A 23,413-nucleotide genomic window follows, 5' to 3' on the forward strand; every position below is an offset into this window, starting at 1 on the left:
TTCAGTAAAGATACAAACAACTGTTTCATTTCTTTAATTACTGACTTTAATTGTGTTATGTCTACTCTCCCTTAACCAGAGTTCAGCACATACCCTAGATTTCCAGTCATTTTGGGGTTTTAAGAGTCCAGTCCAGGCTAATTTAAAGTTTGGAGATTCAATCTCATATCCCAATTTAACTCTCATCTCCCAAACCCCAAAGCACACCTGGTTTTGACCCAAAGCATCTTGAGGAGGAAGGGATGTGGTCTGCTTTTTAGCTCTTCCTCCTCTAGTGCTTCAAGGGTTGAGGAGCAGGCTGGGGAAATGAGGACAAATGCCTCTCAACAGGTGTTATTATTTATTTTTGAGACTTTCCTGGCCTCCCTGGCAGTGGCTTCTGCTGGGCTGGCAGCCAACACCTGCCTTCTCATGGGGCAGATAACTAAGTTATATAAAAGGCCCTGGGAGGGAAGCTTTCCCTGCCCTGAGACATACATTCTGGCTAGACATATGCCAAATGCCTCCAGGATAGATAGAGATAGCTGTGGAATCTGTTACTCTTTCCATAGAGAGGAGGAGGAGTCTCTTTCCCCTCCCGTTGAAAGTGGGCTCACCTTAGTGCTTGCTTAGTACTTGCTTGAATGCAACTGAAGGGACAGTCTCAAACTTCTGATGCTAGATCATAAGAAACCTTGCAGCTGCCATCAGGGCTTCTTGGACAGCTGAGCCACCATATAAGAAATCTGACTGCCATACTGGGAAGGCAATTGTAGGTGTGTCAATCAATAGTCCCTGCTGAACCCAGCCTTCCAGTCAAGGCAACAGACCAGCCCTTCTACCAGGCGCACACCACCAGAGGCCCTCACCTGATTCTGTGTGGAGCAGAAGAATTCTCAGCAGAGCCCTGCCTGAATTCTTGATCCACAAAATTATGACATACAATAAAATGGCTGGTGTTTTAAGCTGCTCAGCTTTGGGGTGGCTTGTCATACAGTAATAAACTAGAACACCCCCCTCAACTTATATCCTTGGTTCTGGAGAGCTCTCCCTTGGATGGGTCAGTGACAAGATGGCCCTAATGAGGTCACATTCTTGGTGTCTTTGTGACCTACTCTTGCACGTTGGTCTCCCCTCTCTCTTCCCATCTCTCTCCCATTCTTGTCCCTACGCCCAATACCACAGTGATCCTTTTGAAATTGCCTTTGCTTGGCTTCAGGAATGAAGCACCACCTCTTCCATCCTCTATGGAGGGTGAGGGGGAAGATGAGAGGTGCAACAACTGTATTCTGTAGGCACCCAGCACTTAAGGGACAACTTCAAACACCTCCCTCCCAGAGCCTTCTGCGTGTTTAGGCCAGTGGGGGTGGGGAGGGGGCTGGAGGATGGGCGCTGCTGCACAGAGGGATGTCAGTTCATCTGCTTCTTCATACACCCCAGGGATGTGTCTGTTTGGGGTTTGACACTCTGTCCTCAACTTTGAATCTTAGTTGCCAATTCTGAGATTAAAGAAATATAGCTTTGACCGGGCATGGTGGCTCACAACAGTAATCTCAGCACTTTGGTAGCCGAGGTGGGTGGATTACTTGAGGTCAGGAGTTCGAGACCACCCTGGCCAACATGGTGAAACCATGTCCCTACTAAAAATACAAAACTTAGCTAGGTGTGGTGGCACACATCTGTAATCCCAGCTACTCTGGAGGCTGAGGCAGGAGAATTGCTTGAACCCTGGAGGCAGAGGCTGCAGTGAGTCAAGATTGAGCCACTGCACTCCAGCCTGGGCAACAGAGAGAGACACTGTCTCAAAAAAAAAAAAAAAAAGAAAAGAAAAGAAAAAAAGAAATACAGCTTTTTCTTTACCATTTTAGGTCAGGCACTGAGCAATGACAAAGGAAAGGAGAAAGGCTGATGGGGATCAGAAGACCAGTTATTTCTGGTAAAACTGGATGAAAAGATGTATTTAGATCTGGCCAAAGGACTCATGAACACTGCATCCCAAAATGTGGTGTAATTATCTAGCCAGTCTAAAGCAATACTGGAAGGTCATCAGCCTTTCTTCTCAGAAGCAGGGGTTTCTTGCCAAAATATCTGCAGTGCTGACAATGGACTGGAACATATACTTTCAGTAGTCAGGCTGGTCCCCAAGGGGGACAGATGGGAAGGGGCTGGGCTACTTTGCCTCTTCTGACCCAAAGTCACCATTCAATTAAGTTCTTTCTCTTCAAACAAATAAATGAAGGGGCAGAAAGAAGCCAAGATTCTTCTGATCTAAAAACAAGTGAAGAACAAATAGGGGAATAAGTATTTTCTCCCCAATAGCCAAATCTCAGGCAACAAATTTGTCCCACTGAGTATCAGGCTGCACACATTTCTATGTTGTCATTCTGTTGTGCTGGATATTTTCTATTTCTTATTCTAGACTCAGCTTCTTTCTGGCCCACCTATGGCATGCCCAGAAACACGGCTGCTATGAATGCTGCCCCCAGTGAATGTGGCTTCATTGCTCTTTGGATTTGGGTTGGGTGTAGCTGAAAACAGGCACTGGCAGGAGAGAAGGCAAGAGGAGAATGAGGCTGGATACCCTCTTTGCCAGTTTACTTGCTGTGTTCCTCTAGGGAAGCCACAGTCCCTGTCACACAGCCACCCCCATGCAGCTATCTTCTCTAGGTCCCCGAAATCAGTCAGCCCCCAATCTTCGTTTCCTTATATCTTAGGACTAGTAGCTCTAGCTTTTGCCTGACTTGGAATTTCTCCCCATCCCTTCCTGGGTTTCTTAAACCTTGCTCTCAGCTCTGTAGAGTACTTGTATTAAACAGTCCACAAGCTGCCCTGATTGAGTGAGCCATCTGTTTCCTGTCAGAACCCTTACTCTCATGTCCCTATTCCTAAGGGCAGGCAGTCTCTGACGGGGAAAAGCACTGCTCTACACAAGCCTCATCTCCAAGCCCTCAGTCCAACCCACATGCTTTGACTTAAGCATTATTTCATGCTCCCAAACTGGCAGTGGTCAAAATGAGAATTGAGGATTCTTTCATAGGATATACTTTTTTAAACAGGTACAGAAATGAGTTGCCTCCAAATTTTGAAAAGCGAATGAAAGAAGGATAGGTGTTTTGGCCAGCGTTCTCCAGAGAGACAGAACCAATAGGACATGCAGAGAGAGACACACGCAAAGGATTTATTAGGGGAACTGGCTCACTTGATTATGGAGCTGAGAGGCCCATGCTTGCAAGCTTGGAGACCCAGGGAAACTGGTAACTTGGCTCAGCCCAAGTCAGAAAACCTCAGAACCAGGGAGGCAATGGTGTTGCTCTCAGTCTGAGGCCACCGATGTGAGTCCCAAGGCCAGAGTACTTGGAATGCTGATGTTCAAGGGCAGGAGAAGGGCTTCCAGGCTTGGCAGAGAGAGGATGAGGATTCTGTCTTCATCCTCCTTTTTGTTCCATCTGGACCCATAGCTGATTGGATGGTGTTCACCCATTTTCAGGGTGGATATTCCCCACTCAGTCCACCAACTCACATGCCAATCTCTGGAAACACCTTCACAGACACATCTGGGGATGCCCAATCATTCTAATCAAAAGCAAAGCCACCTGGGTTTCCTTTTCAGCAGAAAAGAGATAGGCTTAGTACCTACTGCAGTGTAGAGAATAAATTATGCCAGCTATCTGGGTATCCCTTAATCCAGTCAAGTTGATATTCCACAGCAACCATCACAATAGGGTAGTGGTAAAAGCCTTGAGCTCTGCAAATAAACAGCTTGAGCTCGAGCTCCAATTTCAGAGTGACCTTATATAAGCCACGTTCCCTCTCTCAACCTCAGCTTCCTTCTCTGTACACTAACTGTTTTAACAATAGTTGTGAAGATAGAGTGAGTTAATGCTTGGGTGCATAATAAATGTGCATTAAAAAATAGCAACAGGCACAACAGCTCATGTCCGTAATTCTAGCACTTTGGGAGACAAAAGTGGGCAGATCGCTTGAGCCCAGAAGTTCAAGACCAGCCTTGGCAACATGGTGAAATTTTGTCTAAACAAAAAAATACAAAAATTACCCAAGCATTGTGGCATGCACCTGTAGTCCCAGCTACTCGGGAGGCTGAGGTGGGAGGATCCCTTGAGCCCAGGAGGTTGAGGCTGTAGTGAGCCAAGATTATACCACTGCACTACAGCCTGGGCAATAGAGTGAGACTGTGACTCAAACAACAACAGCAGTAACAACAAAAACAATGAAACATTAGCAAGGACCAGCACATCTAATTGTGTGGATACCAGATGCCCGGTGAAGGGGGTGAAGGGAGATTAAAGCAGAGCCCCAGCCCTAATCACCAAGCCAAGGAATACCATGCACCCTGCATCTGGCATCTGTGAACTGTAAATAAATAGTGGATGCATTGAATCAAAATGCCCTTCTGAAATGCAGCTTCTGTAAGTTGATGCCAGAAGAGTCAGTTAAGGATGATGCCTTCTATCACCCATGGTTCTCACAGTTCTCTCCTGAGCCCAGCCCTCGTGCAAGAGAAGACAGAAGAATGGCAGTGACAGATGGAGGTGCAACTGCTCTTCAGTGTCTTTTGCATGTGTGTGTTTGAATGGGAAAAGCCATTTGATCATTAGAGTTCCAATTTAGTGGTTTGCGAGAATTGGGCACCCCCAGAAGCCCTGCTGCAAGCATGGGATAGATTCTGAGACCAAGACTGATGGGTGAGCAACTTTAATTACCCAAGAACTGTGTTAATGGCCCTTGGGGTATCTTATTGTTATTCTGACACTTGGGAACACAGCATTTTCCCATTAAAATGCCAATTATCCTTGAGCACTTCTGCAAATCCATCAGCTGGAGGCTGCCGGATTGTTGAGTGATGCAGTCTGATGGTTTGAAACAAACCTATCTGATCAAGGGCATTTTATCTGGCAGTTTATGACTGCTCGGGGTGCTGCCCCACCCCTGCCTGCTGTCCCACCCCTGCCTGCTGCCCCCAGCCTCCAAGACACACACACACACTCCACTAAGCAGAAAGATTAGAATCTCTGGTCCTAGGTAGCTGCTAGGGAAGAGGAAGTGTTAAGAGTTGGGAATAAGGAAGAAAATGGGATTTGGAAAAGAGCCTCCGAAATAGAATTTTTCTTCATCTGGATAATTGAAAGCACAAGCTCAACAGAAAACATATCTCACTGGGGAAATTAGTTGATTTACCTCATCTAACTACCAGGAGAGAGGGTCTGCTTGCAGAATTTGCACTGCCCTGCAGAGCGTCTCTGTTGCAGATTAATTACACCTGAAGGGTTTGCTAATGCTGGAGCCTCAATTTGGAGGTGCTCTTCCAGGACAACTCTACCTTGCCCAGGCAGCCTCAGATTTGGCTTATCCCAGGCTCTTGCTTCTGGAAGAAAAGCTTATACCTCAGTATAACAGTCCTCTTGGGAAAGCGGCTGTAGACCTGTTGGTCCTTAATTTCTTGGGGCTATGTTTAAAATCAATTATAAATCAAAATGATTACATAACAGAAGATCTAGTTTGGTTTGCTTTTTTCTTACTGGATTCTATTTCAGAGCAGCAGGGCAGTAGTGACACTAAGAGCACAATGAATCCAGATGCTGAGTTTCCAACTTCAGCTCTGCCTCTGAGCAGCCATCTGAACTTGGAGAAGCTCCGTAACCCTCTCTGGGTCTCAGTTTCCTCATCTGTAAAATAGGGATGATAATGGAACCAACCTCCTATAATTGTCAGGTTTAAATCTGTTAATGGTTGGAACAGTATCTGGCCGGTTGTTAATGTTCTCATTGGGCAAGTATTATTATCTAGCTGTCTAAACAGTATCCAATAATGTGATTATTCAAAAAAAAATTTTAATGTTTAAAGCAGTGGTGCTATTTTTACGATTGAAGAATAGTTTGCTGTAGCGTGCCATTGAAGGGGATGAGCTGATCCGCTGGTCAAGGACAGGTTGGTCATGTCCCTGTAGCAGGTGTCACTGGTGCTGCTCCCAAATGCCTGGTACCAGGCCAGTGTGCCCAGCTGTGGCAGTGCTGGTTTAATGGCTCACACCTGCACCATCTCTGAAGGCTGGCCACAGCTGGCAGGAGACACGGCTCCTGAGATGCCTGGGAGGTTACATGCTTCCTGCAAATTCTTTGACATTCTTCTCATCAACAGGCAGATTCCTTCTCCTCGAAGGTGGGCCAGTCTTAAAGCCTTCATGGATCTAAGGACGAGGATCAGGTGGAAGTGGCTGCATGCCTTCTGTTGTAGGTTGAATGTGTCTTCCAAAAAGATAGATTCAAATCTCAACCCCCGATACCTATGCATGTGATCTTACTTGGAAATAGTGTCTTTGCAGATGTAATCAAGTTTTAACAAGGTCATACTGGATTGTGGTGGGCTTTAATGCAGCCACTAGTGTCTTTATAAGGAGAAGGAGGAGGAAATTTGTCTTTATATGGAGAAAGAGGGAGACGGGGTTTTGCCATGTCACCCAGGCTGGTCTTGAACTCTTGGGCTCAAGTGATCCATCCGCCTTTGTATCCCAAAGTTACAGGTATGAGCTGTCTCGCTGGACTGTTGCTAATGTTTAATGCATATTTATTATGCACCCAAGCATTAACTCACTCCATCTTCACAACTGTTGTTAAAACAGTTGTTTTATACATAGAGGCATGCATGTACCCGTGAATGCCACGTGAAGATGGAGGCAGAGACTGCAGGGATGCATCTACAAGCAAGAGTGCCAAGGATTGCTGGCAACACTGGAGGCTGGAGGAAGCAAGGAAGGATTCTCCACTGGAGCTCTGAGAGGGAGTGTGGCTCTGCCAACACCTGGATTTCAGATTTCTAGCCTTCAGAACTGTGAGAGACCAAATTTCTGTTGGTTTAAATCACCCAGTTTGCAGTCCTTTCTTACAATAGTCCTAGGAGACTAATGTACCTTTCAAACTAGATTGTAAGAAATGATATGGCTTCCACCTGCCTCTTTGTCTCTGTCTGTCTCTCAGGACATGTGCCTTGGAGTGTGAGCCGTGAGGTAAGAAGCTCAGTGACTGGGAAGCCACCACACTGAGATAGAGATAGAAACAGCCCAAGGAACCCCAGCTGTTTGAGTCTTCTCAGCCCAGCTACCAGACATGAGTGTGAAGAAGCTTTCAAGACGGCCTAGGCCCTAACTCCCATCTGCCTGCATCCTCGTGAAAGACCCTGACTGAGAACAGCTGGGCCCAGCCCAGCTGAGCTACTCTCGAATTTGTGACCCACAGAGACAGTGACAGACAATAAATGATTACCGTTGTTTTAAATTTTAGTTTTTACTTTAACTGTGGTAAAACACACATAACAAGGCTGGGCGCAGTGGCTCATACCTGTAATCCTAGCACTTTGGGAGGCCAAAGTAAGCAGATCCCTTGAGCCTGGGAGTTTGAGACTTGCCTGAGCAACATAGGGAGATTCCCATCTCTACAAGAAAAAAAAATTAGCCAGGCATGATGGTGCATGCCTATAGTCCTAGCTACTGACAAGGCTCAGACTGGAGAATCGCTTGAGCCCAGGAGTTCAAAGCTATAGTGAGCCATGATCCTGCCACTACACTCCAGCTTGGGCGACAGAACAAGACCCTGTCTCTAAAACAAAAACGAAAGTCCCAAGTAACAGGAACGTTATTGTCATAACCATTTTAAGTGTACAGTTAAGTAGATGGACAGTGTTAAGTATATTTACATTGTTGTCTAACCAATCAACGTTTTCATCTTGTAAAACTGAGATTTCATGCCATTAAAATCTCCCCATTTCCTCCTTCCAGTCAACCATCATTCTACTTTTCATCTCCATGAATGTGATTACTCTACATAACTCGTATAAGTAGACTCATACCATATTTGCCTTCTTGTGACTGGCTTATTGACTTAACATAATGCTTTCCAAGTTCATCCACGCTGTAGCATGTCAGAATTTCCTCCCTTTTTAAGGCTAAAGTATATTCCATAGTATGTATATACCACATTTTGATTATCCTTTCACCTGGCAATGAATACCTGCATTGCTTTCACCTTCCAGTTATTGTGAATAATAATGCTATGAGCATCTGTGTACAAGCAGATCACTGTTGTTTTAAGCCACTAGTTTTTGCGATGACGTGTTAAACCACAAGAGATCATTCCAATGATGGGAAGAGGATGTTGTATGCCAGCCAAACCTTCTTGCTTCTGGGCAGGATAACCTCTACACCACAAATCATGCTTCATGCTCCAGAGCTCCCCAGAGGATCATGCTCAGGCCAGTCTCCTCCCAAAACCACATCTGCCCACTCGCTCTCCTGCCTGATCCTGCTTCCCTCACTCTGCTGCAGGTTACCTTTGAAGCGCCACCTCCATAGACCACCTGCACAAAAATCCCCACTTTAGGCTCTGCCTCCAGGACACTAACATAAGCCAGGTCATGCCATGTGGCCAGGTGGTGTGAGCTGTCATGAATGATTGTAGGGATGTGGCAGTGATCTCACGGCATTACCCCCAACCATGTGATGGTTCTTTGTCATTTAAATACTTAGGAGGGCATCAACTCTGTTGAAGTGTTGAGTAGCAATTGTACCAATAGATACATTGAAGTTAAAATGGGTTTCTCCAGATGACTGTGCTCTTTTGGAGTTAAAATACCTAATTCTGGAAGTGGTACTAATCCAGAGCAAGTCAGGCAAAAGCCCTCTGGCTGCACTGCAGAACAGTTTGCCTTTTCCAGTGTGTCTCTACACGCATTCTCATCGTGTGTCCCGCAGTGGCCCAGGGAAGTGTGCAAGAAATAGTCACCTCATTTTACAGTGGATGAAAGAGGTTCAGAAAGGTTACAAGAATTAATCAAATAAACAACACAGCTTGAACGAGAACAGGCATGCTGTTTTGATGCCCCTTCTGGGCTCCCTGCATCTACTCTATCCTCCTCCCCTCCAATCCACTCCCCATAAAGCAGCCACAGCAATACCTCAAAAACGCAAACCAGACTGTGTCCCTCTTCTTGTGACCTCATCATGGCTTCTCGTTGCACTTGGAATAAAGCACAAATTGCTCATCCCAATAGAGGAGACCCAGCCGCATGGTAGGCGGCTTTCCCTGGGGGCTGGCTCATGAGGCTGTAGCCACATAGAGCTTAAGAGGAGGCGCCTACACACATCAAACCCTTCAGGGTCTCTTGCTGTCACCTCTGCCCCCAAAACACTCTTCTCTGGCTCTTCAAATTGCTGCCTTCCCCATAGCTTAAATACTGTCCTCTGGTTTTCAATACTCCCATAAATCTTTGACCCTCCTCTCTTCAAAAGGTGGAGCCTAATTGTCCTCCCCTTGCTTGTGTTCTGAACTCAGTGACCCATTTGTAATGAATAGAATACGGCAGAAGTGACAATAAGCGACTTCCAAGACTAAGCTATCAAAGGCATTGCAGGCTTCTCCTCATTCTCTCTCTGGGCCATTCACTCTGGGGGCAGCCAGCTGTTGTGTCATGAGCACACTCAAGCAGCCCTAATGAGAGGCCAATGTGATGGGGGACTGGGCCCCCTGCCAACAGCCAGCGAGGAGCTGAGGCCTTTAAGAGCCACTGGAGTGAGTGTTATGATGTGATGAGTTTGCAGTGTATCAGCTTAGCTAGGCTGAACTACAGAATCCCCTTTTTTATATGTTTCCAGTTAAGGTTGGCCATGAGGGAGATTCTCAGTGACTTGGAGTAGGGTGTGGCGTTAGTGGGGGCAAGAAGAATTTTGTATCACAAATACATTGTTGCTCACCTGCTGACTCACCTTGTTGATGTGATGCAGGAGCTGGGCCAGGTGTATGTGTTCAGATCTGGAACAAAGGCCTGACTTCTGTAGGATGCCCTCATCACCAAGAACATGGGCTTCAGTCTGTCCTTGTGGGGCTCTAGCTTGTCCTGGTAGGCTTTCCACCTGTTTCTGGCCTTTCCTTCTTGACTGCTTGCTCTGTGGATTTCAAGGTCTTGTATCAGATGTAAGGAGAGTTTATATCTGAAAAGAGCCTTATAAGCAGCATCCCCAATTCTGTGATCTGTATCTTTCCTACTGGTTCTGCTTGTCTGAGAAAATCCCGTCTGATATAATGAATCATTTTGGAAACAGATCCACTAGCCCCAGTCGAGCCTTTGGATGACTGCAGGCCCAGGCAACATCTTGACTCCAATCTGGTGGGAGTCCAAGCTGGGACTCCTCAGATGAGCCTCTCTCAAATTCCTCACCCACAGAAACTGGGAGACAGTAAATGTCCATTACTTTAAGCACTATATTTTTGGGGTAGTTTATTATCCGGCAATAGATAAGCTAATGTGGCCACTCCCAGATGCCGTGTGGGACCACGCTCCCATGTCTCTTGCATTATTTTCTGTTACAGCACACTGTTTATTCTTTTCAGAACACTTATCACAGCCTACAATCATTTTGTAGATTCATGTGCTTATTTGTTTCTTATCTGGACTTTCCACAAAAATGTCAACCTCCTGAGGGTAAATGCCTTCTCTGTCTTGTCCTCCTATAGGTCTGGGACCTGATTAGTCTAACTCCACTTCTCAGTAGCTCTAAGCCTTGGGAAAGTTGCCTTCTGTGCCTCAGTTTCTTCAGCCTTTGGACTGATGACAACAGCCCCTAACTAATTGGATTGTTGTGAGTGTAACATAAATTAACACTTATAAAATGCTTCAAATATTACCTAGCCTGTGGTAAATATTCAGCACATATAAGCTGCTAGTATTTTTAATATTATGGTAGAAACTCAATAAACATCTACCAAGAGACTAAATGAAGGAATTCATTGATCTCTTTGTCCTATAATCTTAAGTATCCAAGACAAAACTGAGAAAATCCCAAAGGCCTCCAGACAGCTAAAATGGATGTCCCACAGGCTAGTAGCAAGCCCATCTAATTAACTTATAGGCAAGCTCTTGGGCCATTACTCAGAACCTAATTACTTAATAGTCTTAGCAGATATTTATTAGTCACCTAACATATGCAAAGCATTGTGCTGGGTGTTGGGGGAAGGGGACAGAGAGACACAAAGGTGAATTGAGCTCATTACCTTCCCTCAAAAGAGCATGTTGTCTAGAGGGGAAGATGCAAGAGCCACCAATCACACAGTTACAAGAGTGTGAGCAAGGTAGGTGGAGGTGGAATAGAGCAATGTTGACTATCAAGGTGGCCAGGCTCAATTAGTCATAATTATAACGTGCATAACAAGCTTAATTATCTGGTTTCCTAGTCCGTAATGGATTAGAAACAGCGTATTAGAAGAGAAAAAAGAAGGAGTTATGGCCAGCGGCAGGTATGATGACAAAGGCAAAATGTGACAATCGACAGGAACAAAGAATCAAAATTGTTAACAACACTGAAAGCAGAAATTAGATAACTGAAGCATAGTAGTTTAAAGTCAGTTAGCTTAGAAGCACCTGCTACATAAAACTCAAGAGGCAGTACAGCATTGTAGTTAATATATGGCTCTGGAGCCAGACTGCCTGGGTTTAAATCCTAGCACCATCACTGTTGTCACTTGAATGAGCAACTTAACCTTGTTGTTCCTCAGTTTTCTCATCTATACAATGAGGACAGATGATGGTAGCACCTGCTTCAAAAAGTTATTGTAAGAATTAAATGAGTTAATATTGTTAAGGACTTAAGAGTTCCTGGCATACAGCAATTCTGAAAGCCTGTATTTGTCAGGACCAGCTGGGTTTGCTGCAGTAACAGTGCCCCTATCTCAGTGACTTAACATAATGAAGGTTTATTTTTCACCTATACTCATGTTCATCACTGAGAGGCAGAAGGTTCTACTCTGAATTATCACTGTCTTCCCTCTAGGACCCAGGCTCATGGAGCAGCTGCTGTTATAATGTCTCCTGTTGTGGCCAAGAAAAAAGAGTTCCTTTGTGGATTGTTTACTGACAATTCATTGTTCATCACAGAAGGGGCATGTTCTCTGGCTCACAGCTCACTGCCCAGTGCTGCTCACATTGCTCCTACCCTTCTGTGTGTCCAGAATGGGGATGATCAGAATGTTTGCCTAGCAGCACAAATCACAAGCAGAGAACCTCTCTGTACCAAGATATCACACAGTTGTGGTTAGGCCGCAGCATTTAAAAACTGTAGTGGCCCCAAGAGCTAAAGCTACTCCTTCGGGAAAGTGAAATGAAGCTCCCCGGGATTCTGTGTTTCTTAGTATGAATACTATTGGCATTTGGTGGGTTGAGTGAGGGAGGCATGTGAGGTGAGAACAATTCATTTGTGGGACTGTTGCATACAGTGGAGGACATTAAGTGCCCCTGGCTCCTACTCACTAAATATCAGTAGTAGCCCTCCTCCAAGCCACTGCGACAATCAATGATTCCCTGATCTATGTCCTAGGTAGAACTTCCTCATCCTCTCCTAAGAACCACTGACAAGTGTTTAATTCTGCCGTGTTGGCTCGAGCCAGAGCTGGTGCCCAAACACTGCTTCCTGCCTTACAAATGACGGATTAGGACCCTGAATTGTGTCTATTGTGGTTTGTTAACCAAGAATCAGAGGCTGGGCAGGGCGCAGTGGCTCACACCTGTAATCCCAGCACTTTGAGAGGCCGAGGCAGGTGGATCACTTGAGTTCAGGAGTTCAAGGCCAGCCTGGCCAACATCATGAAACCCCATCTCTACTAAAAACACAAAACTTAGCTGGGTGTGGTGGTGGGTAATCCTAGCTACCCGGGAGACTCACTTGAACCCAGGAGGCAGAGGTTGCAGTGAACCAAGATTGTGCCACTGCACTCCAGCCTGGGTGACAGAGAGAGGCTCCATATTTTTTGTTTGTTTGTTTGCTTGTTTCCGAGATGGAGTCTTTCTCTGTCACCCAGGCTGGAGTGCAGTGGTGCAATCTCTGCTCACTGCAACCTCTGCCTCCCAGGTTCAAGCAATTCTCTTGCCTCAGCCTCCCGAGTAGCTGGGATTACAGGTGCACGCCACCACATCCAGCTCATTTTTTGTATTTTTAGTAGAGACGAGGTTTCACCATGTTGGCCAGGCTGGTCTTGAACTCCTGCCCTTGTGATCCACCCGCCTTGGCTTCCCAAAGTGCTGGGATTACAGATATAAGCTACCATTCCCGAATGACTCCATCTTAAAAAAGAAAAAAAAAGAATCGGAGGCCAGGTGTGGTGGTTTATGCCTGTAATCCAAGCATTTTGGGAGGCTTAGGTTTGACTACTGGCTCTAGCACCTGGTACCAGCTGTGTGAACCTAGGGACATAACAACATTTCTGAGCTCCTGTTTCTATACCTGGAATATGGAAGATGACGAAATCGAACTCATAGAGTTCTTAAAAAGGGGAAAATGAGGGCTGGGCATGGTGGCTTATGCCTGTAATCTCAGCATTTTGGGTGGCCAAGGTGGAAGGATTCTTGAGCCCAGGTGTTTGAAACCAGCCTGGGCAACATGGCAAAACCCTGCCTCTGCAAAATATACAAAATTAGCTGGCATAGTGGCACACACAGGTACTTGGGAAACTGAATTGGGAGGATCACTTGAGCCTGAGAGGTTGAGGCTGCCATGAGCTGTGATCATGCCACTGCACTCCAGCCAAGGTGACAGTGCGTCCCCAAGAGTACCATTGGACCAGTGAGTGTGTGATGACTTTCCCACTTCTTGGAAACCTTGGTCACTTTCTGTCCTCGGATTCCATGAGACATCCCTCTATTTGCTTCATAAATTCCCCATTTTGCTTAAGCTAGTCTGAGTAGGCTTTTGTCATTCATAACCAAATTATTTCTGACTCACGTATGTACCTCCTAGCAACATTTCTTTCAAACAAAAATTTTAAATGTGTTGCTTACAACAATAAGCTCCATTTAGTGGAACAATTTACTTTTGTGAAACTCCTTTTTCCACTCAGCCAATCAATGAACTATTGATGTGTGGCTATGCAAAAATCAGCTACCATGGACAGAGGAGAGGAGGGCAGCGATGTGTATTCTGATGAGAAACATTCTGGAGATAGCCTCGTGGAGGTGGGGGGCGGTTTCAAGAGGTGGCAGGGCTGAGGGTCGGCTGTGGGATTAATATCTCCTTGTCCCACACCCAAAGAAGCACACGAACAAACCCCAGGTGAGCGTTTCCCTGTGATGTGACAGGACGACCGACAGAACTGCTTAACAGCTTTTCCTTCTGTTAATGGATAGCAGTTCTTTCAAACTCCAGAGAAAAACTGACATGATTCATAAAACAGAAAAATAAGATGATATTAAACCTAATACAAGCGTTCAAACCAAATTTACAAGACATTTTTTAAGTCTGAAGATTTCGTTTAAGCATTATGATAATCCAGTATAAGGATGAGTTCTCCTTCAAAGGTTTATTTTATTCCTGTGAATGATCAGCAATTATCCAAACATCTTTCTTCTGTCCCTGGGCGTCTCAGCTCACTCAATTTGGATTTCACAGGAAGGAGACAGAGTGGCTGCATGCTCCATGGCTAATCATTACAGTACTCTATATATGTGTGTGCGGCTCGGGAGCCAAAGGTGAGGAAAATTAAAACTTGAAAGAGCTCATTGTGATTCTTTGTGCCAACAAGTTGCATTGAATTCAATGAGCACCATTTCAGGTAAAAGAAAACACTTAAAAGTGATTGGTAATAATGATAATAAGAACAACACATAAAATAGAGCATGTGTTTATTCGGAGCCAGGCACTGAATCAAGCATGTTCTGTGACTTGTTTCAAAATGTTTGTGCTCATAAAATTCCAATGTATGCTCATTTGCATTGAACAGATAGATGCATGAGCCCAGGCCACAGAGATTACTGTCTTTGCCCTGGATCCTGTGGCTGGTAAGGGCCTGAACTAGGGTGTCCTGTATGCTGCTACATTGTTCTGCGTCTATTAAGTGCAATGGGTTAGACTATAGGCTGTGGAGCTGATCCACCAGGGTTGAGATTCAGGCTCCAGTAGTTACTCGCTGAGCTATGTTGCGTTAGTTAACTTAAATTCTTGATGCCTGGATTTCCTCTTCTGAAAATGGTACTAAAGAAGCTAATAGGATAAAGAGCCTAGAAAAGTGTCTGGTTGCATAGTAAATGCTCAAAAACAGTTAGCCTTTAATTATTACTCTGAGTCCAGTATTTCCCATGGAGATAGGTCTCAGGGTAGTGTATCAGGCACCTCTCCTGCACATTGGACTCACTGGACTCTCACTGGACTCACCTGACCTGCACGTTGGACTCACCACCGTGTGGTCTGATCACTGTTAAAGAAATTACTCTGACACTCATGAAAGACGAGAAGGCACACTTCATTCAGGTGACTGCTACAGCGGGGTTTTTCAGTAGGGGAGAGAGATTGGGCGCAACCCTGTCTACCTAAAGAAAGAAACAGAAGCAAAATTAATACAGTGAGTTTATTTGGAACAAGGTTGAGGACTGCAGTCTGGGAAACGCTGGGAAATCTCCAGAGAATAAAGGAGAGACTCGAGTTTTCAAAGAAAGAGGGCAAATTCAAAGAGGGAAGGATTACAAAGGTTGTTCCTCAGGAATTCTCACTGGTTTGCAGAAATAACATTGATGAGTAATTGGCACTACATTGTTGAACTGTAGAGTATGGGTCATGGTGTCCAGTGTGTGGCATTGTTAGATTAATTTATAGCTGCTTGGTGAGGACACTCAGTCTAGAGTCCACGTAGCAGGTAGATTACTTAATTCAAGGGGGATGGGTGATATGAGCCTTCTGTCACATTTCAATGCCTTTCTGGGCCGGGTTATTTAAAGGGACTGGCATTCCTCAGATGAAAAGTTTCTTTTCTTTCTCAGCTCCGAAAATACAACAAGGAATGGTGGGGATTTATAGCCAGTGAAAAGTTGGTGGTTGGAAAATCACTGAGGGTAAGGGAATTCTTCACTTAACTGACATAATAGGATTCTTGCTAAAGGCAAGCCAGGGTGATCAGTCATCACCTCGGTATGGTGCAAGATGAGGGGGATGATTGGATAGGGAGAGTGGGAGATTCTGGTCAACCTGACTTTGTAGGTGTATTGGTCATGGTTCTCTAGAGGGACAGAACTAATGGAATAGATATACATACATATGCATATACATATACATATACATACATATATATATATATATATACATGGAAGTTCATTTAGTATTAACTCACACAAGGTATGTATACATATACATATACATATACATATACATATACATATACATATACATATACATACAAATATATATATATATATATACATGGAAGTTTAGTATTAACTCACACAAGGTATGTATACATATACACATACACATACATATACATATACATATACATACATGGAAGTTTATTTAGTATTAACTCACACAAGGTATGTATACATATACATATACATATACATATACATATACATATACATATACATATACATACATGGAAGTTTATTTAGTATTAACTCACACAAGGTATGTATACATATACATATACATATACATATACATATACATATACATATACATATACACATACATATACATATACATATACATATACATATACATATACATATACATACATGGAAGTTTATTTAGTATTAACTCACACAAGGTATGTATACATATACATATACATATACATATACATATACATATACATATACATACATGGAAGTTTATTTAGTATTAACTCACACAAGGTATGTATACATATACATATACATATACATATACATATACATATACATATACATATACATATACATACATGGAAGTTTATTTAGTATTAACTCACACAAGGTCCCATAACAGGCTGTCTGCAGGCTGAGAAGAAAGGACAGCCAGTCTGAGTTCCAAAACTGAAGAACTTGGAGTCTGATGTTCAAGGGTAGGAAGCATCCAGCATGGGAGAAAGATGTAGGCTAGGAGGCTAGGCCAGTCTCTCTTTTCACATTTTTCTGCCTGCTTTTTATTCTAGCTGTGCTGGCAGCTGATTAGATGGTGCCCACCCAGATCAAAAGTGGGCCTGCCTTTCCCAGCCCACTGACTCAAATGTTAATCTCCTTTGGCAACACCTCACAGACACACCCAGGATTAATAATTTGTCTCCTTCAATTCAGTCAAGTTGATACTCAGTATTAACCATCTCAAGTGGTCCATCTACCACTTGTCAATTTGAATCCATACACATCTCCTGAGATCATACATAATCTTCAAATAAAGACAATAATGTCATAATTACACCTAACACAATACAACTATCCTTCGTACAACCAGAAACTCACCAATCCCCAACCGAATACTATTACGTAAAGTTAACAATACTTAAATGCTGATGTGAAGTCAATAAATCTTGTCACATGATAAAGGAGAAAGGAAATAAAATGAAGATATTTTCTTAGTACAAGTATATACATGCACAAACATATTTAACAACGAAGGAGGAAATACTCCTGACAATTACAGTCCCCATTTCTGCAGCCTGTCACGTGGTCGTAGCTGGTATTGATGACTAGCTTCTTCTGCTACACATTCTGTATTCCTTTTGCCTTCAGCAAGCACCTCAGCAGGTGGTGCTTTTTTTTCCTGGTGGAATGACCCAAACCTTCATTCCTGAAGGGTCTGGGTCAGTTGTAGTCCTGTCTGGATTGGGCTGTTGTAGTTTCCCATTGACTTTAATCACAGGACATGGTAATACTAAGAGTGCCCAATCGATCCCCTGTGTTCCATGTATACTCTTCCTTACCTCTGTTGTGGAGTAGTAAATTGATTTCATCTTGATAGGCTGGGTCAACACCCTAGCCAACACTGTAACTCCCTTCTTAGCTTGTTGACTTAAAGGAAGGAGGAGCCCAAAGTGTCCTGGTGGCACTCTTAACTTCCAGTTTAATGAGATTGTTGTTGTGTCTCCTGGTGGCAGTGTTCTTCCCTCTGGAACCAAGACCTGTAGGCCAGCAGAACATAATGTCATGGAATCAGGAAGCGCAAATCTTGCTAGTGAATCACTAGGGAGATGGTGAGTTGTGCTATTTCCACTTCTACCCCTTGATTCCTGGATGTGTAAATCTAACTATGGAAGAAACTGTGCCATACATTGGATACTGGTTCAGAGCATACACAGCCTTCTGGAGCACTTTGCTCCAGCCCTGCAAAGTATTGTCACCTAGCTGGTATTGGAATTGTAACTTCAAAAGACCATGCCACCATTCTATCAACTCAGCTGCTTCAGGATAATGGGGAACATGGTAAAACCAGTGAATTCCATGAGCACAAGCCCACTACCACACTTCTTAGCTGTAAACTGAGTGCCTTATTCAGTGGCAATGCTGTGTGAAATACCATGATGGTGGATAAGGCATTTCGTGAGTCTATGGATGGTAGTCTTGGCAGAAGCATTGCATGCAGGATAGGCAAACCCATATCCAGAGTAAGTGCTTGTTCCAGTGAGGACAAACCTCTGCCCTTTCCATGATGGAAGAGGTCCAGTATAGTCAACCTGCCACCAGGTAGCTGGCTGATCACCCCGAGGAATGGTGCCGTATCGATGGCTCGGTGTTGGTCTCTGCTGCTGGCAAATTGGGCACTCAGCAATGCCCATAGCCAGGTCAGCCTTGGTGAGTAGAAGTCCATGTTGCTGAACCCATGAATAACCTCCATCCCCGCCACTATGGACTCTGTTCATGGGCCCATTGGGTGATGAGAGGAGTGGCTGGGGAAAGAGGCTGAATAGTGTCCACAGATTGGGTCATCCTATCCACTTGATTATTAAAATCATCCTCTGCTGAGGTCATACATTAGTGAGCACTCACATGATACAAATATCTTCACAGTTTTTGACCACTCAGAGAAGTCCATTCACATACCTCTTCCCCTGATTTCTTTGTCACCAATTTTCCAATCATGCTTCTTCCAATTCCCTGACTATCCAGCCAAACTATTGGCTACAAACCATGAATCAGCATATAATCACACATCTGGCCATTTCTCCTTCCATGCAAAGTGCACAAGCAGGTGCACTGTTCAAAGTTCTTCCCACTGGTAAGAGTTCCCTTCACCGCTGTCCTTCAGGGATGTCCTAGAAAGGGGCTGTAGAACTACAGCTATCCACTTTTGGGTGGTGCCTGCATATAGTGAAGAACCATCTGTGAACCAAGCCCTAGTCTTCCTCTGTGAACTGATCATAGGGAACTCCCCATGAAGACATCAGTACAGGCTGGGGGAAAGAAGGCAAGGTGGCAGGAGTGGAGACTGTGGGCATTTGAGGCACTTCCTCATGTAACTTACTTGTGCCTTCAGGACCTGTTTGAGTCTGATCACATATATGCCACTTCTATTTGATGATGGACTGCTGCTGTGCATGACCCACTTCATGGCTAGATGGGTCAGAAAGCACCCAGTTTGTGATAGGCAGTTCAGGTCACATGATGACTGGATGACCCATAGTCAAACATTCAGTTTCTACTAAAGCCCAGTAATAGGCCAAAAGCTGTCTCTCAAAAGGATAGTAGTTATCTGCAGAAGATGGCAGGGCCTCGATCCCAAATCCTAGAGGCCTCCACTGTGATTCACCTATGGGGAGCCTGCCAAAGGCTCCAAACAGCACCCTGTCTGCCACTGACACCTCAGTCACCATTGGGATCTGCTGGGTCATATGGCCCATGTGGCAGAGCAGCTTGCACAGCAGCCTGGACCTGTGGCAGAGCCTTCTCCTGTTCTGGATCCCACTCAAAATTGGTAGCCTTTTGGGTCACTCAATAAATGGGCCATAGTAACACAGTAGGATTCTGGATAAAATTGGGCTCTTGGCTGGGTGCAGCACTTTGTAATCCCTGTAATCCCAGTACTTTGGAAGGCTGGGGCAGGTGGATCACTTGAGGTCAAGAGTTTGAGACCAGCCTGGCCAACATGGTGAAGCCCCATCTCTACTAAAAAAATCAAAAAAATTAGCTGGGCATGGTGGTGCATGCCTGTAAGCCCAGCTACTCAGGAGGCTGAGGCAGGAGAATCGCTTAAATCCAGGAGGCAGAAGTTGCAGTGAGCCAATATTGCACCATTGCACTCCAGCCTGGGTGACAGAGCACGACCCTGTCTCAAAAAAAAAAAAAAAAAAAAAAAAGAAAAGAAAAGAAAAAGGGCTCTTGAGGACATGCCCAAAGATGATGCCTTATTGAGGAAGAACTCAAAGGAGCCTGGCTAGAGTTTGGTCAAGGAGAGAGTTGCTTGAAAATGACCTGACAGCTCTTACCCCACAGCTGACTTTGCCTCCTATCCTCAGGACTCTCCCCTTCCCTCCTGTCCTAAGGCATCTGTGTTGCTGCTGAGACACCCAATGACCTGGAACTGAGCAGGGTGGTTAGCACTTTGATCAGTGAGACGGGAGCTGGTCAAATGATAAATTGGGAGAACTTATTGGAAAGGATAAACTCTTCTGCTGTCCTTCTGATGAGTGCACACTGTCCTGTGACGTATATAGAGCCTGTCGGAGGACGGTAATGGATTGGAGCAATCGGTTGCTTTCCGTGCCAACTTGGCATGCACCTTCTCATATTTGCTATCATTCATTTCTGACCTCATTCCTATTTCCACTCACTCTAGCATCCCTGGGACTGTGCTTCCCGATAAAATATTCATGTATAATCATTTGCTTCCAGCTCTGTTTTCTAGAGAATCTAGGCTGAGACAACCAGCATTATGATGCCTAAAGGAGACTGGGATTCAAAGAATAACACATTTGAAGACCTTCATGCTCAGTAGAATCCTTATGTGACGCAAGATTAAGTTAGGATTAATATCCGGATCATGCTTGAGGCTAGCTCTGTTTTAAGAAGCCTTTCACAGGGAGCACCTCTCTTGCTCTTGACATTTAGAAGGGTGGGAAGGTGCATTCCTTTTTCTGAGCTGTCTGACTGGCTGCCAAACACACCTGCAGCAGCCACCAGATGATGCAGGCTCTTCCTCCTTAGTAACCATCAGTCTACAATGACGGGCAGCCTCAAGTGAGGGTCTCTTCTATGATTTTCCTCTCTTTTCTTCTTGGTCTCTCAACCCCTCTGAATAGCTGAATGCCTCCCCTCTTTATATCTTAGTTTTCTGTGGATAGAAACCCAGAAAGACAAGGGACTGTGCACCCAAGCACATAGTTACAATCTGACACCCAATAGGTACTTATGTTCCAGGATGTATCAAAAGCAGGTGGCAGTGGGCCTGGTGGCTCATGCCTATAATCCCAGCACTTTGGGAGGCCGAGGTGGGCAGATCACTTGAGGTCAGGAGTTTGAGACAAGCCTGGCCAACAGAGTGAAACTCCATCTCTACTAAAAATACAAAAATTAGCTGGGCCTGGTGGTGGGTGCCTATAATCCCCAGCTACTCCCGAGGCTGAGGCAAGGAGAACTGCTTGAACCTGGGAGGTGGAGGTTGCAGTGAGCTGAGATGGCACCACTGCACTCCAGCCTAAGCAACAGAGCGAGAATCTGTCTCAAAAACAAAAACAGGTGGCAAATAAGCTCACGAGAACAGTTTTGACATCATTAGTTATTAGGGAGACACAAGTTAAAACCACAATGAGCTACCTAAAAAAAAAAAGCAGGTGGTCTATCAAATTCATCAAAATCATGACATGAAAATGTGTACACACCGTAACGTGCTGTGCCAGCATTCACTGAGATTTCAAAGTCAATTCAAACAATAGCTATCAGCACTGGTTCTGTGCTAATCTTAAAATGGCACAAGGCAGTTACTGGTCACAGGTGCTTCCCACACACCAGGCATGTACTGAACATTTCATGTAAGTGTTTCATTTTGAATCAAAACCTTGTGAGACAGACTATTCTTATCCCTAATTTACAGAGGAGGCAAATGAGCTTTAGAGAGATAAAGAACTTGCCAGAATCTCATAACTGGCCAAACCAGATTCAGATCCATGACTTTCTAACTGCAAAGCCCACAATCATAAGCCTCATACTCCCCCAATTTCCTGTTGGCCCTGACTTCCTCACACGCCTACGAATTCCTCTGTGATCCTCTGCCTGAGGGCTTTCTTCTCTGCACACATGTTGGGCTGCAAGTGCTCAGGAGCCGATACTCCCAAGAGCAGCCCCAGCCAATGATGAGTGAGCATTGGAGGGTAACCATCAGCTTCCTTGCCTCCTGTGGGGCTTAACCCTGGCAGGTTCTGCCCAGTCTTCTGAAGGTACCTAGCTGTCTGCAGTGCAAACCCGCTCAGCAACACACATAATTGGCTTCCTTCTCTTCCTTGCCTCATTTCCCAACTCCCCTAGTGGGATCACTTTCCAAATCAACAGTGTGTACTTAGACTCCTGCATCAGAGTCTGCTGCTGGGGAGTGGGCGGGGTGGAAGATAGACTCAGTGGGAGGTAGGGTTCCTAATTCTGGAAGAACTTATAATATTCTTGCAGAGAAAACACACACACACATGTGCACAGAGAAGTAGAGAAACAACCAAGACTGTTTCCTGAAGGTAGAACTGTGTGGTACCATGTATCAAAGATAGAATGGGCCCAATGGTACAAAGTAAAGGCAGCTGCATCTGATGATCCCTCACTTTTTTTCTTTTCTTTTTTTTTTAAGACCGGGTTTCACTCTGTCACCCAGGCTGGAGTGACACTCTGTCACCCAGGCTGGAATCTCGGCTCACTGCAACCTCCATCTCCCTGGTTCAAGTGTTTCTCCTGCCTCAGCCTCCTAAGTAGCTGAGTTTACAGGTGTGCACCACCAGACCTGGCGAATTTTTGTATTTTTAGTAGAGACAGCATTTAACCATGTTGCCCAGGCTGGTCTTGAACTCCCGACCTCAGGTGATCTGTCCACCTCAGCCTCCCAAAGTGATGAAATTACAGGTGTGAGCCACCATGCCTAGTTGACTCCTGACGTTGTCACTGAAAGCCCTCAGATTCTCTCCCTTGTGCCACTATCCAGGAGGGGACAAACAGAACAAAATCTGGGCCTTAGGCCTTTCCTTCCCCCCTCCCTCCCAGGCACTCGCAGGGAAATCATAACTGGCCAACACACAGGCCTGGATTTACACAACAGTAAAGTTTATCACCGCATGAGAGGGCTCAGGGTGCTAACATTCTACCACTGAGAATATCTCAGAAGTTATAAACTCAGGTCTTTCAATTGTCTTAGCTATGGATGAAAAATCTTCCATCACCCAGTTGCTTGGGTCTTAAGGTAGGAAATGGCAGCGAGGGTACTAAGGTAGGAAGCAGTATGTTTGGGAGTGATCTGTCATTTCTCCACATTTGGTTCACTAGAATCTTTCCTACTTCAACACTAAAACATCCTTCTAACCTCTGGTCAAAAGAGTGTTGATGAAAAAGCTTCATGTGCCTGACTTAGGCCATGCAAATCACCCCACCCCCAACTCCCAATTCCCTCAAGGATTATCGGTAGATCATAAATAAAAGGGCTACTGGCTCCATTATCCAGCATTCAACT

General features: G+C 44.8%; 1 long non-coding RNA gene across 2 annotated transcripts in view; it reads right to left on the reverse strand.

Moving 5' to 3' along the window:
- Window positions 1-23,413, reverse strand: part of LOC108588461 (uncharacterized) — a 147,066-nt gene that overhangs the window by 20,758 nt on the left and 102,895 nt on the right. The window contains exons 5-7 of one of the 2 annotated variants that reach the window (XR_013527428.1): window positions 17,700-17,897; window positions 15,182-15,336; window positions 9,752-9,931 (exon numbers count right to left, since the gene is read on the reverse strand). This is a non-coding gene — a long non-coding RNA (uncharacterized LOC108588461). The remainder of the gene's footprint in view (window positions 1-9,751; window positions 9,932-15,181; window positions 15,337-17,699; window positions 17,898-23,413) is intronic. The other variant, XR_013527427.1, reaches the window with a different exon arrangement.

The sequence above is a fragment of the Callithrix jacchus genome, chromosome 15 (assembly GCF_049354715.1).
Source record: "Callithrix jacchus isolate 240 chromosome 15, calJac240_pri, whole genome shotgun sequence".
NCBI classification, from domain to species: Eukaryota; Metazoa; Chordata; class Mammalia; order Primates; family Cebidae; genus Callithrix; species Callithrix jacchus.